Source organism: Castor canadensis, chromosome 8, assembly GCF_047511655.1.
Source record: "Castor canadensis chromosome 8, mCasCan1.hap1v2, whole genome shotgun sequence".
Lineage (NCBI taxonomy): Eukaryota > Metazoa > Chordata > Mammalia > Rodentia > Castoridae > Castor > Castor canadensis.
In genome coordinates, this window is record NC_133393.1 from 23,938,983 (window position 1) to 23,958,633 (window position 19,651).

At 42.5% G+C, this 19,651-nt stretch overlaps 1 pseudogene; it reads right to left on the minus strand.

Annotated features, from left to right (window-relative positions):
• Positions 1 to 7,877: 7,877 nt before the first annotated feature.
• Positions 7,878 to 19,651, minus strand: part of LOC109679587 (programmed cell death protein 6 pseudogene) — a 32,738-nt pseudogene continuing 20,964 nt past the window's right edge.

A 19,651-nucleotide genomic window follows, 5' to 3' on the forward strand; every position in this document is an offset into this window, starting at 1 on the left:
GACCAGCAGTCCAGGGCAGTTTTCAGATGAGAAAGGATAAAGAGAAGAAACTGAGTTCTGTCCCAGAGCAGAGCCCTTAATGTCTGAAAGCGGAAAGCAACAGCCCAGCCACCTGGAGGGCCCACAGAGCCCCTGCTTCCACTTCTGCTCCACCCCACCCTGCCCCTGCTGCTGACTGAACATCCAGGTCCTTGACTGAAAGGACAGTGGCCTCCCAACAGGAGCTACGACTGCCTCAGGTATGGACTCTACCCATGCTCGGCCCAGGAGCCTCCCCAGAGGTAGCCCGTCCACCTCTGCCACCACCACCTCCAAGAGGGAGGAATGGGCTTCCGTGTCCCATCAGTTTACTCAAGAAGTCGAGGGGCTCGGTGTACGCGTGTTTGTTCATTGGTTTGTTCTAAACCACTTTATTGAGGCATGGCTGACCAACAAAAAGCTGCGTGTAATTAATTTATATAAACTGGATAAGTTTGGAGATCAGTATACATCTGTGAAATTATCACCACAATCTATGTCAAAAACATTATCTCTCATCAGCCTTTAATCCTAGCTACTCAGCAGGTAGGCATCAGAAAGATGGTGGTTCACAGCCAGCCCCAGACCCTATCTCGAAAAAATCCATCACCAAAACAAGACGGGGTAGGGCTGCTGGTTTGGCTCAAGCAGTAAGAGTGTTGGCCTGGCAAGCCGTGAGGCCCAGAGTTCAAACCCCAGTGGCAACAAAGGTATTTCTCATCTCTAAAACTTTCCTACATTGAAAAATCTGGAGATGTCCTAAGCTTAATTACAAAGGTCCAAGGGTGGAAGAGGGAAGAGACAAAAAATATTAATCAGATAAAAGGTAAGACTGAAACGGGCAAAAGACTGTTCCACACTGAAAGCTTGACTTAAAGCCCCTAGAAGCCAACCTCAGGTACCACTAGGTACCACTACCCCGGGCTTAAGGATAAGCACTATATACACTTCCTTTCCCAGATTTCTAAGTGCATGGCTCTGAGCTCTCTGGCACACCTCATTCTGAAAGCCAGTGGCTACTGGCCTGACTGTCCAGCAAGGTGGCTGGCTGGGATCAGCATCAGAGCACTATACACACTTCCTTTCCCAGATTTCTCCCTGGGGTGAACTCCCAGCCCCTGCCCCATACCCCTGTCCTCAGGCCATGTAGCCCTTCACACTAAAGATGCTTCCCGGCCCCCTCTGGACTTCCCAATGCACCTGCCTGCTCACGGACAGCCCACACTTCGCCCCTGGCTCCAGCACTTCTCATACCTGCTCTCCTACGTGCCCTCCTGCACATTCTCACACATCACTCTGCCCTCACAGCCACCCACGGAAACCAGTCCCTGGATCAAGAAGCATCCTCAGTTTCCCTTTCATGAGTGCCCCAACCAAGTCTTTCCTGCCAGGCAGCTCTGTTCAGTTTTCTTATACTGCTCACTGCCATTAGCTATCACAGAGAACGAAAGAGATACCAGAAATTCCCAGGTCACACCTACAGTTTCAAATTGTCCACCAAACCTGCTCCCCATTTCCTCTGTATCTTTCTTCCTTGGCTAGAAAGCCAGGAAAGCAGATGAAGGGACTCCAAACATTGTGACTGATAGCCCCTCCCCAAGGTGGCCTCCCCTTGCCTTGATCCTTCCCATTTGCCTACCCCATTGTGGGGTGAAGGGCCTGTCCTGCCCTGGAGCTGCACCTACTACATGTATCACCCCTCTACCAGGGGACAACTGCCGTAACTTCTGAAGGGCTGTGCAGGCACAGGCTACACCTCCATCCCCTGGGACTAATCAAAGCGATGGGACCCTTGGTGGCTAGAAGTCCAGTGACCACATATCAAGGAAGCCTTCTCCTAGGGAGCAGTGACAGGCAGGGTATAGTAACCAAAAGAGATGTTGTGGGTGGAGTGAAAAGAGTCCTCTCTCTTCTGTTTCAGAACCTTCCTAAAGGTTTGCCCACCTCTCCAGCCTCCCAGGTCACATAAGAGTAAAGCCCTTAAATAATCCCAGGATCTCCTATGTGAGCAGTGACAGCCTCCACCCACATCCAGCCAAGAGCACTCCTTTGGGTAAGAAAGGGTCTTTGCCACCACCACCTTCTCTGACGAGGAGTCATTATCCCAGACAGAAGTGCTCTCCACGGCAAAGACTTAGTCATCTAAAATGGATGAATAGGAAAACGAGATTGTGGTATAAGCTAGGAGAAACCATCAAGGGATAAATTTGGGGGAAGGAGCGTTTGTAAGAGGCCAGGGATGAGAAGAAAGAAAGAGACTCAAACCCTGTTGTGGTTTGGATAATTTCCCCCAAAGTTCCATGTGTTAAAGGGTTTTTTCCCAGGGGGGCACTGCTGCAAAGTGCCTAACTTTAGCAAGTGAGGCCCAGATTCTTAGGTCATCGGGGGCATGATCTTGAAGAGGAATTATGGGACTTCAGTCTCTTCCTCTTTCATTATATGGCTGATGAGATGAGTGGTTTTGCACCACTATGTGATCCTGTCACAATGTGCTGCCTCACCACAGCCCAAAACAATGGGACCAGTCAGTTATAGACTGGAACCTCCATGAATCAAAATAACCATTTCCACTTTATAAGTTACTTATCTCAGGTATTTTGATATAGCAACAGAAAGCTAACTAATACAAGCTCTGACAAGTAGGACAACAGAGGAACCAATGTGGTCCTGGTCCAGTTGAGGATCCAAGTCCTGTACTCAGGTCACTTGAAAGGCCCTCAGTACTCTCCTTTTCCAGAAAAAGCTTAACTCTCAACTTTTATCCATCCAGCTCCTCACCTCTTGATGTCTAAGAACCTAAATGCTACTGTGAGCTCAAGTTAAAGCTGTCTGATGCATCCATGTTGCAAGTTCCCTGTGGCTCCTTGGGGCTCCCTATGGCTCTAAACTCCATGGCCCTAGAAAAGGCTAACATGCACAGTTCATATGACACCACTGTGTACAGCCAGCTCAGAGAGTCAGCCCCTGAGGGACACAAAGAGGATTGGGAATGTGTGCCCCAAAGTGGACCCAACAGGGAGCCCAAAGAGACCCAGGCAGAGCCCAACCCTCCAGGACTGGATCTTTGGCTCCTAACACTGTCTTTGATCCATCCTTTTCCCTGGGAGTCCATCAGCCTGCTCAGCCTCCTCAGGGTAAGATCACTCATTCCAGCAAGCGAACTCTGTCAAGGAGAAACTAAACAAGTTAATTCATAATGTCAGGCAGTGCTGTGGGAAAACTGTAGGGTTACCTGTAAGAGGATGACATTTGAGCAGAACCCTGAAGAAAGTGAGGGCAAAGCTGGGCGAGTGTCTAGGAGAAGAGCTTTTCTCTGGCAGACCAGGCAGGTGGGGAAGGGTCCTGAGGAAGGACTGTGCATATCCAGTCTAAGGAGTAGCCAGGAGTCTGAAAGGCAGAGCTCCAAGAGGGGGAGAAGAGGTGGGAGGGCACCTGGGCAGGACAGCAGTTCTCAGACCTCAGTGAGCATCCGTTCCACAGGAGGGTTTGTCCAAACACAGCTTGTTGGACTCCCACCCAGGGTTTCCTATTCAGCCAGTATGAGACACACCTGGGACTCACCATCCCTAACAAGCTCCCAACAGGTATTGTCTCTCCCAAATACACTGGGAAACCTGGAAGGAAGGGTACTGGGAGCCAGAGATCTTTCCTGGCAGAAAGACTCTCCTATTGCCTAAAGCTGAGCCAGACTCAGAGGCCGCATAAGGACTTCAGGCCTTGGACCATGACTGTGTTAGACTGGGGCCTGAGGCCGGTGGAAGCACTTCACCATCAGCACAGGCCAGGACTGGAGATACTACTTCCTGGAGTGTTTACCAGACACCCAGGGCATGCGGGCTGTGAGTAAACCAAGGCAGCCCAGTCAGGTGACAGCTGCAGGCCTCACCACCTCCAGCTGCCCTGATGCCCTGATGGCACGCTGCAGCCTGACCCCCCACCCACACTGTACATCTCAGATCCTCTGCCCCTCACTGAGTCTGCCCCTTGAGTCAGTCCTGGACAGCAGGCCCTTATCCCCAGCCAAACACCTGCTGCCCCACCACAGTATCAAACCCTGCCCCTATCACTTCCCTACCTTCACCCAGTCCATCCTAATCCCCACCCTCCTGCCCCCATGTCCACACAGGCCCCGAGGCTCAGTTCCAGCTGTGTAAGGCCTTCCTCCTGATGGAGAAAACACTATGATTCCACTGTAAACACATCCAACAGTCCCCAGTCCTCAATAAGTGTTTGGTAAAGTTTGGCAAGAGAGACAGAAAGACAGAGAAAATGTGCAGATTCACAAGCCCTTTGGGTGCCTTGGGCTTGGAGCTTAAGGATATTTACTGAAGGCCAAGCAATTGTTTTTCTTATGTTATTCTTCCTATCAATCATACTTAAGAATTCCTTATATGCTTGTGAATTTTACATATTTTAATAGACTTCTTCCTTGTTCTAGACCCCAGCACATGAGTGTTTTTCTCTTCAGAGAAAAAACATAAGGCATTAGCCATGCATTTAACTTTTGCCTATTTATGTGATTGCTTCTAAATTTAAAATGAAGGATAATAATCCTTGATCCTGTGAGCCCAGTAAAAATGCAAACTCTGTCCTCAGGGTTGATTGTCAATCTTGCTGGGAAAGGGATATCCCCAAAAGCTACCAGCTCTGAGTCTTCTAGAACCTCACCAAGTCTCCAACTCCCTTTTTACTCAACACCTACTCACTGACCCACACCAGTCCCCAACCTCCGCTGATAAGGTCTGAGTGCCAAGGTCAGGTGTGTGATGGTGAAAGGGGCTGCACAGGTCTCTGACTTGGGAAGGACACACTCTGGCTATGACAGGAGCCACTCTTAGCCCTATTGGCTCCCAGCCCTGGAGAGCTGGCATTTCTCCTACCCACCCCTTCCTCCTGGGCCAGGCTTTCCAGAAGGAACTACCATGAAGGGCTTGTCCAGGGAATCTACATTGTCAAAGATAAACACAGGATTTACAGTTAAAGTAAGGAAAATATATTTCCTTCAGTAACTATTGCCACTAGGGGAAAGAGCTGGGCTCCATTCCAGTGTGTGCAGAGGTGATATGGCATCTTGAAGGAGATCAAAGGGGTGGGATGTGGTTCATTGCTGGAGCTACACGAAGGCAGGAGGCCCTGGGCTCAACAACAACAACAGCAATAATAATAATAATAATGCAAGAATGAGGGAGAGGTCAGCAGGGGCTCAGAGTCAGAGAAGTGAGAAAGTAAAAAGGGTTGGTCAGTGTAGGTGTGACTAGGCCAGCAATGTTAGCTGGCAGTTATTGAAGTTCTGATTCTGTCCTCCCACAGAGATCTGGACATACAGGCCTTTCCTTGATGACTGCATGTCAAAGAGATGACTCTCAGGCTGCAAGCATGGCTCACGTGGTAGAGTGAGCCCCTGCCTGGCAAGCTCAAGGTGCGGGGTTCAAACCCCAGGACCAGAAAAAAAATAGAGAATGACTCTCAGGTCCTTGGGATATGCTTCTGAATTATGAGATACCTATTTACAGTTGTCAGCCCTTTTGGAGTAAATACCCTATGAAAGAGAGACCAGGGGACTATCTAGCAACAGGTGTTGGTTAGAACAAATAGTAAATCTTCCTGGCAGCACTGAGCTTCCCAAGGCAGCACTTTAAGGGAACCTGTGGTCACCCCAGGGACACAACCTCATGCTGCTTTAGCTGGAGTTATGTCTGTCTGTCAATGCAGGGGTGGGAACAGAGCTGTCACATGCTGACAGTTCTGCAGGGCTCACTCCTGGGTCAGCTCCAGAGCCACTGTCCAAATGCCCCTGGGGCGGGGAGGGGGGTTGTCTAACAGCCTTCTCTGAAACTGGAAAAGGATTATTTAGGAACTATTGAAAGGAATATGACCATGTTTCTACTAACAAAAAGAATAGGGCCAGGCATGGAGGCACACACCTGTCATCCCAACTACTTCAAGTGGTAGAGCGGGATCGTGTTCAGAGCCTAGCCCAGGCAAAATTAGTACAAAGAGTAGGCTGGCAGAGTGGCTCAAAGTGGTAGAGTGCTTGCCTAGCAAGCATAAAGTCCTGAGTTCAAATTCCAAAACTGCAAAAAAAATAAATAAATAAAAGTAGGAGACACTTTCTAAAAAACAAACTAAAAGCAAAGACACTGGGGACGTGGTTCAAGTGGTAGAGCACTTGCCTAGCTCGAGGCCTAAGTTCCACCCCAGTGCTGCAAAAAAAATGAAAAGGACAAATCCCATTCATGTATGAAAATGGAGAAATGAGACCTGCTGAAACTGTTCCAGGAACGGGCAATGGGGAGATAAAGAATGATGGAGGGGGTGAATTCAACTATGATATATTATAAGAACTTTGGTAAAGGTCACAATGTACTCCCATTACAAAAATAATTTTTTAAAAAAGCCCAAATCCCAAGCATTATAAAGTTTGTCATTTCTTGATCATTTATGTGTCAGACTCTATATAAATATTTCTTGTGCAATTCTCACAAAATTCCTCTGCATTAGATTATTATCTTTTCTTTACCGATGAGGGAACTGAGCGAGGCTCAGAGAAGTTACTAACACCATGTGTCAAGTCAGTGGCAGGGAAGGCAGGACATAAACCCAGTGTGCCAAACTCAAAAGCTGTTTTTCTACTGTATTATATTCTTCTCCCACACCAAAAAAAATAAGTAAATCATGACATTTTACTGAAAAATTATGTAACCAGAGTTAGAAGTACTGATAAAATAAGGCCCAAACCTTCCCGTGAGCGCTCAAGAACTGAGGTGATGTGGCACTGCCCTCATCACCAGCCCTGCTCTGCCTTTATCTGTGACCTCTGCAGCCACATCTGACCAATGGGCAGGACACTGGGTGCTGATCCCAGGACTCAGGTCACCTCGCAGGGGGAGGTATTAGAGGGGCTGGGTGTGGCGGCACAGGCCTGTAATTCCAGCAACGTAGGAGGCAGAGTCTGGAAGGTCTGGGGTTTGAGACTAGCCAAGCAAAAAGGTTAGCAAGATTCCCATCTCCATCAGTAAACTGGGCATGGAGGTATGCATCTTTGAGTCCAAATACTCAGGAGGCGTTAAGTAAGTGATCGTGGTCTGAGGCCAGCCACAGCCAAAAACACAATATCCTGTCTGAAAAATAAAGGCAAATGGGTTAGGGTTGTGGCTTGAGTGGTAGTGCTCCTGCCTAGCAAGTGCAAGGCCCTGAGTTCAAATCCTAATACAGAAAAAAAATGGGGGGATTAAAAATAGACCAGTGTTTCCAGAATCCTGAATCCTGTGGGAACCTCTCAGGGGCTGTCTGAGGGGTGTTCTCAGGAGAAGCCACACAGGACCAGAGAACTGATCCTGTATCTCTTTTCTTTTTGGGACCACAAATATGATTTTTTTTCTGTATCATTACTTTCTTGCTTATGTTCCATATTCCAAAAAATATGTTTAAAAAGTAAGGCACATGAAAAATTGTGTAAGCTCCATATTATTCTAAAATCCTCCTGGCCAATAAAAGCATTTCAATTACAGAACTGCAAATATCTGGAAAAGGAGGGCTGGCAGAGTGGCTCATGCTCTAAGAGCACATGCCTAGCAAGTATGAGGCCCTGAGTTCAAACCCCAGTGCTGCCAAATAAATAAATAAATAAATAAAGTGGATATGGTCCATTTGTTGCATGCAGAATATCTGAATCATTCTTACGTTTCACTCATGTCAGTCAGCAAACCCAAGCTTTGCTTTATAAAAATATAGTTACTCTTACAGCAAAGCTCTAACCAGCTTACTCACATGTGTACAGCCAGGTCCCCAAGTATTAACTGTACAAAAATCTACAGGAGCAACAGCATCTAATTGTGTCCTGTTCCCTTTCATCACAGCTAAGGGATTTGGCATTTCTTTAAATGTTGTTTTGATATTGGCAAGGCTTGGTTATGCAATGCTGAAGACCAGGAAAGATACAGCTCATAAGCCACCAGAGTTCAGCCATCCTAATCTGTGTTGAAGCGCCTGAATATGTCTTTCAACCTCTGTGAGATGATGCAGCCCTGCATGAAGTCATCAAACGCCATCTGCCCTCCACCTTGTCTGTCAGACTTTCAGATGAGGATGTTGTGGAACTGGTCAGAGAGCAAGTAGCCCAAACCTGAGAGTGCTTGCTTGAGCTCGTTCTTGCTGATCATCCCGGAGTTGTCCCTGTCATAGGTGCAGAAGACATTCTGCCAGGGTGTGACGCTCTCCCCACACCCAGGAATTCGCTCAAGTTCTCACCAGCCTTGTGCTCCTGGTCAAACACAGCAATGACTGACCTGACAGTCACCGGATTAAATGGGGTCTGTGTGCTATTGGAGAGTGCTTGCTGAGGCACATTGTCTGATATCCCCCCACTTCTGTCTTTATCGACCCACATTCCTCAGGAAGCTCTGGTCCAGATGCACTGGGCCATCCCTGAGGCCTGGAGGTAGAAGTAGAAGTAGGTGGCCATGGGCTGAGGCTCCAGAGACAATGCAGCTCCACTCCAGGGCTCCACTTCTTCCTCTACAGAAATGATTTTGATGTACAAATCTCTATATTTGATGTAACTTTCTTAAAAAGTAAGAAAAACCACAGGCAATACCATCACTAAGATGGCTTTCAGTTCCAAAGTCTTTCAACTCCACAAGCGACACTTAAGTCCCTGCCACCTCTCTCCCCTCCCTGAGAGCACTCCTGCTTTGACTTCTGTGATGAGGTCACTCACCGTCCTCACGACATGTGCTTTTCAGTGGGAATGAAGGGTCTTCATATCTGAAAATCTGTTACACCAGTGTTTTGACCCCAGAGGCTTTTCTTATTAGAGTTCACTGTTATACAAAAATGTCAATTAACCAGAAAGATCACGGGGGGTGTCTGAGGAACGGAGGCTGTCCTGTTGGCCTGACTTCATGAGGACAACAGTTACGTTTAATGAGGGCACAAGGGTTTGGCTTAGCTCAAGGTGGATAGTCCTTTCTTGTAGAATGAATGAATGAAGGCTCAGGACTTTTCTATGATGGTCAAGGATAATGCAGGGCTTCAGCTACTCTGCAGAAGGTGTAGCCATTCTCCACCACCCTCAGCTGCTCCTGTGGCTACCATTATCAACCTGCCAGTCACTACCTCCCGTCACCATTCATTAAAAATTTCAGTAGTACACTCCTATAATCCCAGCACTTGGGAGGCTAAGGCAGGAGAATTGCAAGCTCTGCTTAAGGAAAAATAGAAGATCAGTCCCTTGAGTCACTGTCTTTCTCTTCATCTTACTCCTACTACCATTCTTGGTAACTACTCTATAAACCAAGAAATTCCACTTGACACCCTGAGGCCCTGACCTCCTCACCTTCAAGGACCTTGTCTTCTGCCAACTGCAGCTTCTCACGCCACAATCATGCCTTGATCTGTAGACCTGCGACCTCTTCATAATCTTGAAGTACCCCCACTCTGCTCACCAGGTGTCTTCAGATCTTTTCTTCTCAGGCTCTCTTCCCCCAAATTTCTCCACTTCCTAGACTCCAACCCTTTTGATCCTGGCAGTATGAGATCCCTTCCCATTCCACCTTGCCCCTGTTAGGTTTTAAGATCCAGCACACTTAACTCCCATTACCCTCACTTCCTCCATCACACCAACATGGCAAAAGCCAAGCTCTGGACAAATCCCACTTCCCACCTGCTCTACACCAGCATCCAAGCAGCTGACACGGCGGGATAGTAACACTCTGCCATGTTTGTGAATTATTAATGATCACAAACTTCAAGTTGGTCCTCACATTTTCTTCTTCATTACACACCTTCTCTCCTTACTTCCAAATGATTATTCCTTGCCAACAGGTACTATCCTCTCAACTTTTTTCTGTAAATCTAAAAAAGTTCTAAAAAATAAAGTCTATTTAAAAGAAAAGAAAAACTTAACATTGATGGATATCAGGGTTGTTTTATTTTTATAAAAATAAATAAGTAAAATTCTTCCCTAGCACCCATGCTGTGGTCATTCATTCTAAAGAGAACAAAGTAACATGATTATTTTGACAACAAGAAAGCCCTCAAAGACCAGGATCACATCAACTTGAGACACACGCTTGGCAAATATGGGACAAACTGAGCAATGACTGAGTTCAATCCCCAGTCCCACAAAAAAAAAAAAAATAACCCAAGGCACATTGGCATTTATAACCTATTCTAACCCTCAGCTCTGAGCAACCACTAATCTTTCTGTCTCTGCAGATATGTTCACTGTGGATACTTCAGTAAGTGTATTCATACAATATATATTTCAAGTCAGATTACTTTCATAGCATGTTTTCGAGGTTCATTCGTGGTGTAGCATGTACCAATATTTCATTCCCTTTTATTGCTAAATAGTATTCCGTTTTATGAATATATCATATTTTGTTGACCAGTTCGCAAATTCACACATATTTGGACTATTTCCATTTTACAGTATTGTGAGGAATACTGCTATGAATGTTCTTATGCAACTATTTGTGTGGACATGAGCTGTCGTTTTTCTAGGGTAGATGTCTAGCAAGGGAAACGCTGGGTCATATGATACATCTGTGTTGAACATTTTAAGTACTTGCCAAGCTAGCTTTCACTTCCAGGTCAAGCTGACACTAAATACAGACACAACTGTGGGGTTAATATATAAAACAAACACAAGAAACTATGAAAGATGGGAGAAAATGGCAGACTGGCAAGAATCGCAGGACCCAATGAACAGTATGTTGTTGAGTTCTCTGGGTTTTGTTTTTGCCTCGAATATATGAAACTGGGTGCTGGAAAAGCCAGCAACTAGGAAAATGCAACAGGCACAGATTAAAAAATTCCCCCCAGCTGGGTGCCTGTGGCTCAAGCCTATTATCCTAACTACTCAGGAGGTAGAGATCAGGAGGATCACGGTTCAAAGCCAGCCTGGGCAAATAGTTTGCAAGACCCTATCTTGAAAACACCCATCACAGAAAAGGGTTGGTAGAGTGGCTCAAGGTGTAGGCCCTGAGCTCAAGCCCCAGTACTGGAAAAGAAAAAAATTCCCCCCAAAATCACTAGACCAGGAAGGGACATCCTGAGAAAATAGAAAACTTTAAGATAAGTACTTCTACTCCAGACAAACACCAAAGAAAAAAATATGCCCCACTCCCACACCTGCCAGCAAGGCTGAGTGGGGTGTTTAGATGAGGTGGTACCCCCACCTCATGCTGATATGGTCAGAGAAGACCACATGGAAAGCCAGGAATTTCAGCCTGCCTGGTGGTACCAAATGCCATCACAATGTCCCTAGAAACCAGATGGGGAGCAGGAAGGAGGTGCTTCACACTTTCTCAGCCAATCTGTGTCAGCAGAGGCCTAGTGGGGAACCTGGACTTCTACCCCCACCTGACACCAATAAGACAGCACCTTCTCCTCTAGTGCCACATCAGAGGCTACCTACTAAAACAGATTTAAATAAGATCCAGAATCTCATAACATAAAAGTCAAAATGTCCAGGTTGCAAGTGAAAATCACATGCCTTACCAAGAATCTGGAAAATCTCAAATTGAAGAAAAGATAATAGACACCAATACCCAAGAGGACGAGATGAGGGAATTATCTGACATGAGTGAAATAGGTAGGTGTTTACAGCAAATACTAAAAATGCTTCAGAAACCAATTACAAACATTCTTGAAACATATCAAAAATAGTATTGGCCACAAAAACAGAAGCTACAAAGGATAGACAAATGGAAATTTTAAACCTGAAATAAACAATAATAAAAATTTTACAACTGAATAGATTGGATCAACCACTGAGTGGAGAATGCAAAGAAAAGATACAGTGATCTTAAAGATAGAAGATACCAATTACTCCATCCTGACAATAGAAAAAAATGAACACAGGATCAGAGATTTATGAAACTGTAACAAAAGGAGCTAATATGCATGTTATAGAAACTCAAAAGGAGAAGAGAGAGTAGAACAGGAGAAGCATTCAAAGTAATAATGGCTGAAAACTCCAAAAGTTCCTGAATTAGTCAATACTTATAAACAGGTATTCAAGAAGCTAAATGAGCCCGAGACAGCATATTTTTCTGTGTTTTTTCACTGTTAGTAGATCTTTTTTTGTCAAAATGTCTTTTCAAATCTTTTGTTCATTTTATTTATTTATTTATTTATATTTATTTTTATTGTTTTATTATTCATATGTGCATACAAGGCTTGGGTCATTTCTCCCTCTGGCCCCCACCGCCTCCCTTACCACCCACCCCACCCACTCCCTCTCCCCCCAACCCCAAAATACCCAGCAGAAACTATTGTGCCCTTATCTCTAATTTTGTTGAAGAAAGAATATAAGCAATAATAGGAAGGAACAAGGGTTTTTGCTGGTTGAGATAAGGATAGCTATACAGGGCGTTGACTCACATTGATTTCCTGTGCGTGTGTGTTACCTTCTAGGTTAATTCTTTTTGATCTCACCTTTTCTCTAGTTCCTGGTCCCCTTTTCCTATTGGCCTCAGTTGCTTTTAAAGTATCTGCTTTAGTTTCTCTGCGTTAAGGGCAACAAATGCTAGCTAATTTTTTAGGTGTCTTACCTATCCTCACCCCTCCCTTGTGTGCTCTCGCTTTTATCATGTGCTCAAAGTCCAATCCCCTTGTTGTGTTTGCCCTTGATCTAATGTCCGCATATGAGGGAGAACACACTATTTTTGGTCTTTTGGGCCAGGCTAACCTCACTCAGAATGACGTTCTCCAATTCCCTCCATTTACCAGCAAATGATAACATTTCATTCTTCTTCATGGCTGCATAAAATTCCATTGTGTATAGATACCACATTTTCTTAATCCATTCGTCAGTGCTGGGGCATCTTGGCTGTTTCCATAACTTGGCTATTGTGAATAGTGCCGCAATAAACATGGGTGTGTAGACGCCTCTGAGTAACCCGTGTCACAGTCTTTTGGGTATAGCCCAAGAGTGGTATTGCTGGATCAAATGGTAGATCATTGTTTAGCTTTTTAAGTAGCCTCCAAATTTTTTCCCAGAGTGGTTGTACTAGTTTACATTCCCACCAGCAGTGTAAGAGGGTTACTTTTTCCCCGCATCCTCGCCAACACCTGTTGGTGGTGGTGTTGCTGATAATGGCTATTCTAACAGGGGTGAGGTGGAATCTTAGTGTGGTTTTAATTTGCATTTCCTTTATTGCTAAAGATGGTGAGTATTTTTTCATGTGTTTTTTTGGCCATTTGAATTTCTTCTTTTGAGAAAGTTCTGTTTAGTCCACTTGCCCATTTCTTTATTGGTTCATTAGTTGTGGGAGAATTTAGTTTTTTAAGTTCCCTATGTATTCTGGTTATCAGTCCTTTTTCTGATGCGTAGCTGGCAAATATTTTCTCCCACTCTGTGGGTGTTCTCTTCAGTTTAGAGACCATTTCTTTTGATGAACAGAAGCTTTTTAGTTTTATTATGTCCCATTTATCTATGCTATCTCTTAGTTGCTATGCTGCTGGGGTTTCATTGAGAAAGTTCTTACCTATATCTACTAACTCCAGAGTAGTTCCTACTATTTCCTGTATCAACTTTAGAGTTTGGGGTCTGATATTAAGATCCTTGATCCATTTTGAGTTAATATTGGTATAGGGTGATATACATGGATCTAGTTTCAGTTTTTTGCAGACTGCTAACCAATTTTCCCAGCAGTTTTTGTTGAAGAGGCTGCTATTTCTCCATTGTATATTTTTAGCTCCTTTGTCAAAGACAAGTTGGTTATAGTTGTGTGGCTTCATATCTGGGTCCTCTATTCTGTTTATATCATTCCCGTACTAATCAACCCACTGCCAAATTAATTATTCTACCCATTATAATTATAGGAACAATAATTAAAATTACAAACTCCCACTGACTAGTAATATGAGCGGGTTTAGAAATTGACATATTAGCATTCGTCACTGGTCTTCATTTCTGTTTTTGTGCCAGTACCATGCTGTTTTTATCGTTACTGCTTTGTAATATAGTTTGAAGTCAGGTATCGTGATACCTCCAGCATTGTTCTTTTGACTGAGTATTGCCTTGGCTATACATGGCCTCTTGTGTTTCCATATAAATTTCACAGTAGAGTTTTCAATCTCTTTAATGAATGTCATTGGAATTTTGATGGGAATTGCATTAAACATGTAGATTACTTTTGGGAGTATAGACATTTTTACTATGTTGATTCTACCAATCCATGAGCATGGGAGATCTCTCCATTTTCTATAGTCTTCCTCAATCTCTTTCTTCAGAAGTTTATAGTTTTCCTTTTAGAGGTCATTCACATCTTTTGTTAGGTTTACACCTAGGTATTTGATTTTTTTTTTTTTTGAGGATATTGTAAATGGAATTGTTTTCATACATTCTTTTTCAGTTTACTCATTGTTAGTGTATAGAAATGCTAATGATTTTTCTATGTTGATTTTATATCCCGCTACCTTCCTGTAGCTATTGATGATGTCTAGAAGCTTCTGAGTAGATTTTTTTGGCCTGCAAATAGGGATATTTTGACAGTTTCTTTACCTATTTGTATTCCTTTTATTCCTTCTTCTTGCCTAATTGCTCTGGCTAGGAATTCCAGTACTATGTTGAATAGGAGTGGAGATAGTGGGCATCTTTGTCTGGTTCCTGATTTTAGAGGGAATGGTTTCAGTTTTTCTCCGTTAAGTATAATGCTGGCTGTAGATTTGTCACATATAGCTTTTATAATGTTGAGGTACTTTCCTTCTATTCCTAGTTTTCTTAGAGCTTTTATCATGAAATGATGTTGGATCTTATCAAAGGCTTTTTCTGCATCTATTGAGATGATCAAGTGGTTTTTGTCTTTGCTTCTGTTAATGTGGTTTATTACGTTTATTGGTTTTCGTATGTTGAACCACCCCTGCATCCCTGGGATGAAGCCTACTTCGTCGTGGTGAATAATCTTTTTGATGTGTTGTCGAATTCAGTTTGCCATTATTTTGTTGAGGATTTTTGCATCAATGTTCATTAAGGAGATTGGCCTATAGTTCTCCTTTTTGGAGGTGTCTTTGCCTGGTTTGGGGATAAGTGTAATACTGGCTTCATAAAATGTGTTTGGCAGTTTTCTTTCCCTTTCTATTTCGTGGAACAGTTTAAGGAGGATTGGTATGAGTTCTTCTTTAAAGGTCTGATAGAATTCAGTGGAGAATCCATAAGGTCCTGGACTTTTCTTTTTGGGGAGACTCTTGTTGCTGCTTCAATTTCATTTTGTGTTATAGGTCTATTCAGGTGATTAATTTCCTCTTGGTTCAGTTTTGGATGATCATATGTATCTAGAAATCTGTCCATTTCTTTAAGATTTTCTAATTTAGACTGATTCCAATGGGGGCTAGAGGTAGGAAGCAGAAAGTGACCCTCCTATAGTGAAATCTTGGAGAGATGCTGGAGACACACTTTGCAAGCATAATCACCGAGAAAAGGCATAACTTTGACTCCTCCACATCTCCAGCCGGCGCAGAGAATCTCCACTTCACGTTAAATGGAGAACCGATGAGGGCCCCCGGGGCCGCCAGTGGCCGGCGCCCATATGGCTTGGGAAGACGCGGACCAGTACAGGGACAGTAACAACACCAAGGACAATGACAGGAAGACAGAAAAAACAAGGAAACCAGTTTCCCCACAGCAAAAAATTAGTACAGGAACCAGAGGGGAATGAAGAGAACAGAAACTCAGAGCCAGATTCCAACAAAATGAAGATAAACTATGCCAAAAGACCCAATGAAGCCCACAAGAATAATTTAAAAGAAGACATACTACAAGTACTCAATGAGAATTTTATAGAGATGATACTGGATAGGGTCAACCAAAATGTACAGGAGACACTCAAGAAATTCCAATACAATAAAAATAGAGAATTTGAAAAAGCAAAAGAAGAAATAAAGGAAACCATAGAAGCACTGGATAAACACCAAAGTGAAAGAGAGAACACAATGAATAAATGGATAAATGAACTCAGGACAAAAATAGACAACAATAAAGAAGAAAACAGCCAGGATATGGAAAACCTCAGAAAAAAGAACGAAACAGAACTGCAAAACAAAACAGAAGGCCAATCCAGCAGAATAGAACAAACAGAAGACAGAATCTCAGAACTTGAAGATGAAATGGTAATTAAAGGAAAAACTGAAGAACTATTAATTAAACAACTCAAGACCTGTGAAAAGAAAATGCAAGAACTCACTGACTCCATCAAAAGACCAAACTTGAGAATCATGGGCATTGAAGAAGGAGAAGAGGTGCAAGCGAAAGGAATGCGTAATATATTCAACAAAATAATAACGGAAAATTTCCCAAATCTAGAGAAAGATATTCCCATACAAATGCAAGAGGCCTCCAGGACACCAAACAGACCAGATCAAAATAGAACTACTCCACGACATATCATCATTAAAACAACAAGTTCAGAAACTAAGGAAAGAATATTGAAGGCTGTAAGAGAGAAAAAACAAGTAACATACAAAGGTAAACCCATCAAAATCACAGCAGACTTCTCAACAGAAACATTAAAAGCAAGAAGAGCGTGGGGTGAGATCTTCCGGGCACTGAATGAAAATAACTTCAACCCCAGGATACTCCACCCAGCAAAGCTATCATTCAAAATAGATGGAGCAATAAAAGTCTTCCATGATAAGCAGAAACTAAAACAATATGTGACCACAAAGCCACCATTACAAAAGATTCTGCAAGGGATCCTGCACACAGAAAGTGACACCCAACTTAACCATGAAAAGGCAGACAGCACCAAACCACAGGATAAGAAAAAGCAAGACAGTAGAGAGTAACATCAAGTTAGGTACACACAATCAAACCTTCAAACAACTAAGATAACTAAATGGCAGGAATCACCACATACCTATCAGTACTAACGCTTAATGTTAATGGACTTAATTCACCCATCAAAAGACACCGTTTGACAAAATGGATTAAAAAAGAAGATCCAACAATTTGTTGCTTACAGGAGACTCATCTCACCGACAGAAATAAGCATATGCTTAGGATGAAAGGCTGGAAGAAGATTTACCAAGCCAATGGCCCCCGAAAACAAGCAGGAATAGCAATACTTATCTCTGACAAAGTAGACTTCAAACCTACATTGATCAAACGAGATAAAGAAGGACATTCCATACTAATAAAAGGGGAAATAGACCAAAAGGAAATAATAATCATCAATCTGTATGCACCCAATGACAACGCACCCAATTTCATCAAACATACCCTGAAAGACCTAAAAGCATATATAAACGCCAACACAGTGGTTGTGGGAGACTTTAACACTCCATTATCATCAATAGACAGGTCATCCAAACAAAAACTCAATAAAGAAATCCAAGATCTAAAATATGCAATAGATCAAGTGGACCTAGTAGATGTCTACAGAACATTTCATCCAACCTCTACACAATATACATTCTTCTCAGCAGCCCATGGAACCTTCTCCAAAATAGATCATATCCTAGGGCACAAAGCAAGCCTCTGCAAATATAAGAAAATAGAAATAATACCATGCATACTATCTGACCACAATGCAGTAAAAGTAGAACTCAACAACAAAAGTAAAGACAAAAAACATGCAAACAGCTGGAAACTAAATAACTCATTACTTAATAAAGAATGGATCATCGATACAATAAAAGAGGAAATTAAAAAGTTCCTAGAAGTCAATGAAAATGAAAACACAACCTACCGGAACCTATGGGACACAGCTAAGGCAGTCTTGAGAGGAAAGTTTATAGCCATGAGTGCATATATTAAAAAAATTGAAAGATCCCAAATCAATGACCTAATGATACATCTCAAACTCCTAGAAAAACAAGAACAAGCAAATCCCAAAACAAATAGAAGGAGAGAAATAATAAAAATAAGAGCTGAAATCAATGAAATAGAAACCAAAAAAACCATACAAAGAATTAATGAAACAAAAAGTTGGTTCTTTAAAAAAATAAACAAGATCGATAAACCCCTGGCAAACCTGACTAAAATGAGGAGAGAAAAAAACCCAAATTAGTAGAATTAGGAATGCAATAGGGGAGATAACAACAAACACCATGGAAGTCCAGGAAATCATCAGAGACTACTTTGAGAACCTATATTCAAATAAATTTGAAAATCTAAAAGAAATGGACAGATTTCTAGATACATATGATCATCCAAAACTGAACCAAGAGGAAATTAATCACCTGAATAGACCTATAACACAAAATGAAATTGAAGCAGCAATCAAGAGTCTCCCCAAAAAGAAAAGTCCAGGACCTGATGGATTCTCTGCTGAATTCTATCAGACCTTTAAAGAAGAACTGATACCAACCCTCCTTAAACTGTTCCATGAAATAGAAAGGGAAGGAAAACTGCCAAACACATTTTATGAAGCCACTATTACACTTATCCCAAAACCAGGCAAAGACACCTCCAAAAAGGAGAACTATAGGCCAATCTCCTTAATGAACATTAATGCAAAAATCCTCAACAAAATAATGGCAAATCGAATTCAGCAACACATCAAAAAGATTATTCACCACAACCAGGTAGGCTTCATCCCAGGGATGCAGGGGTGGTTCAACATACGAAAATCAATAAACGTAATAAACCACATTAACAGAAGCAAAGACAAAAACCACTTGATCATCTCAATAGATGCAGAAAAAGCCTTTGATAAGATCCAACATCATTTCATGATAAAAGCTCTAAGAAAACTAGGAATAGAAGGAAAGTACCTCAACATTATAAAAGCTATATATGACAAACCTACAGCCAGCATTATACTTAACGGAGAGAAATTAAAACCATTCCCTCTAAAATCAGGAACCAGACAAGGATGCCCACTATCTCCACTCCTATTCAACATAGTACTGGAATTCCTAGCCAGAGCCATTAGGCAAGAAGAAGGAATAAAAGGAATACAAATAGGTAAAGAAACTGTCAAAATATCCCTATTTGCAGACGACATGATCCTATACCTTAAAGACCCAAAAAACTCTACTCAGAAGCTTCTAGACATCATCAATAGCTATAGCAAGGTAGCAGGATATAAAATCAACACAGAAAAATCATTAGCATTTCTATACACTAACAATGAGCAACAGAAAAAGAATGTATGAAAACAATTCCATTTACAATAGCCTCAAAAAAAATCAAATACCTAGGTGTAAACCTAACAAAAGATGTGAAAGACCTCTAAAAGAAAACTATAAACTTCTGAAGAAAGAGATTGAGGAAGACTATAGAAAGTGGAGAGATCTCCCATGCTCATGGATTGGTAGAATCAACATAGTAAAAATGTCGATACTACCCAAAGTAATCTACATGTTTAATGCAATTCCCATCAAAATTCCAATGACATTCATTAAAGAGATTGAAAAATCTACTGTGAAATTTATATGGAAACACAAGAGGCCACGAATAGCCAAGGCAATACTCAGTCAAAAGAACAATGCAGGAGGTATCACAATACCTGACTTCAAACTATATTACAAAGCAATAACAATAAAAACAGCATGGTACTGGCACAAAAACAGACATGAAGACCAGTGGAACAGAATAGAGGATCCAGATATGAAGCCACACAACTATGAGCAACTTATCTTTGACAAAGGAGCTAAAAATATACGATGGAGAAATAGCAGC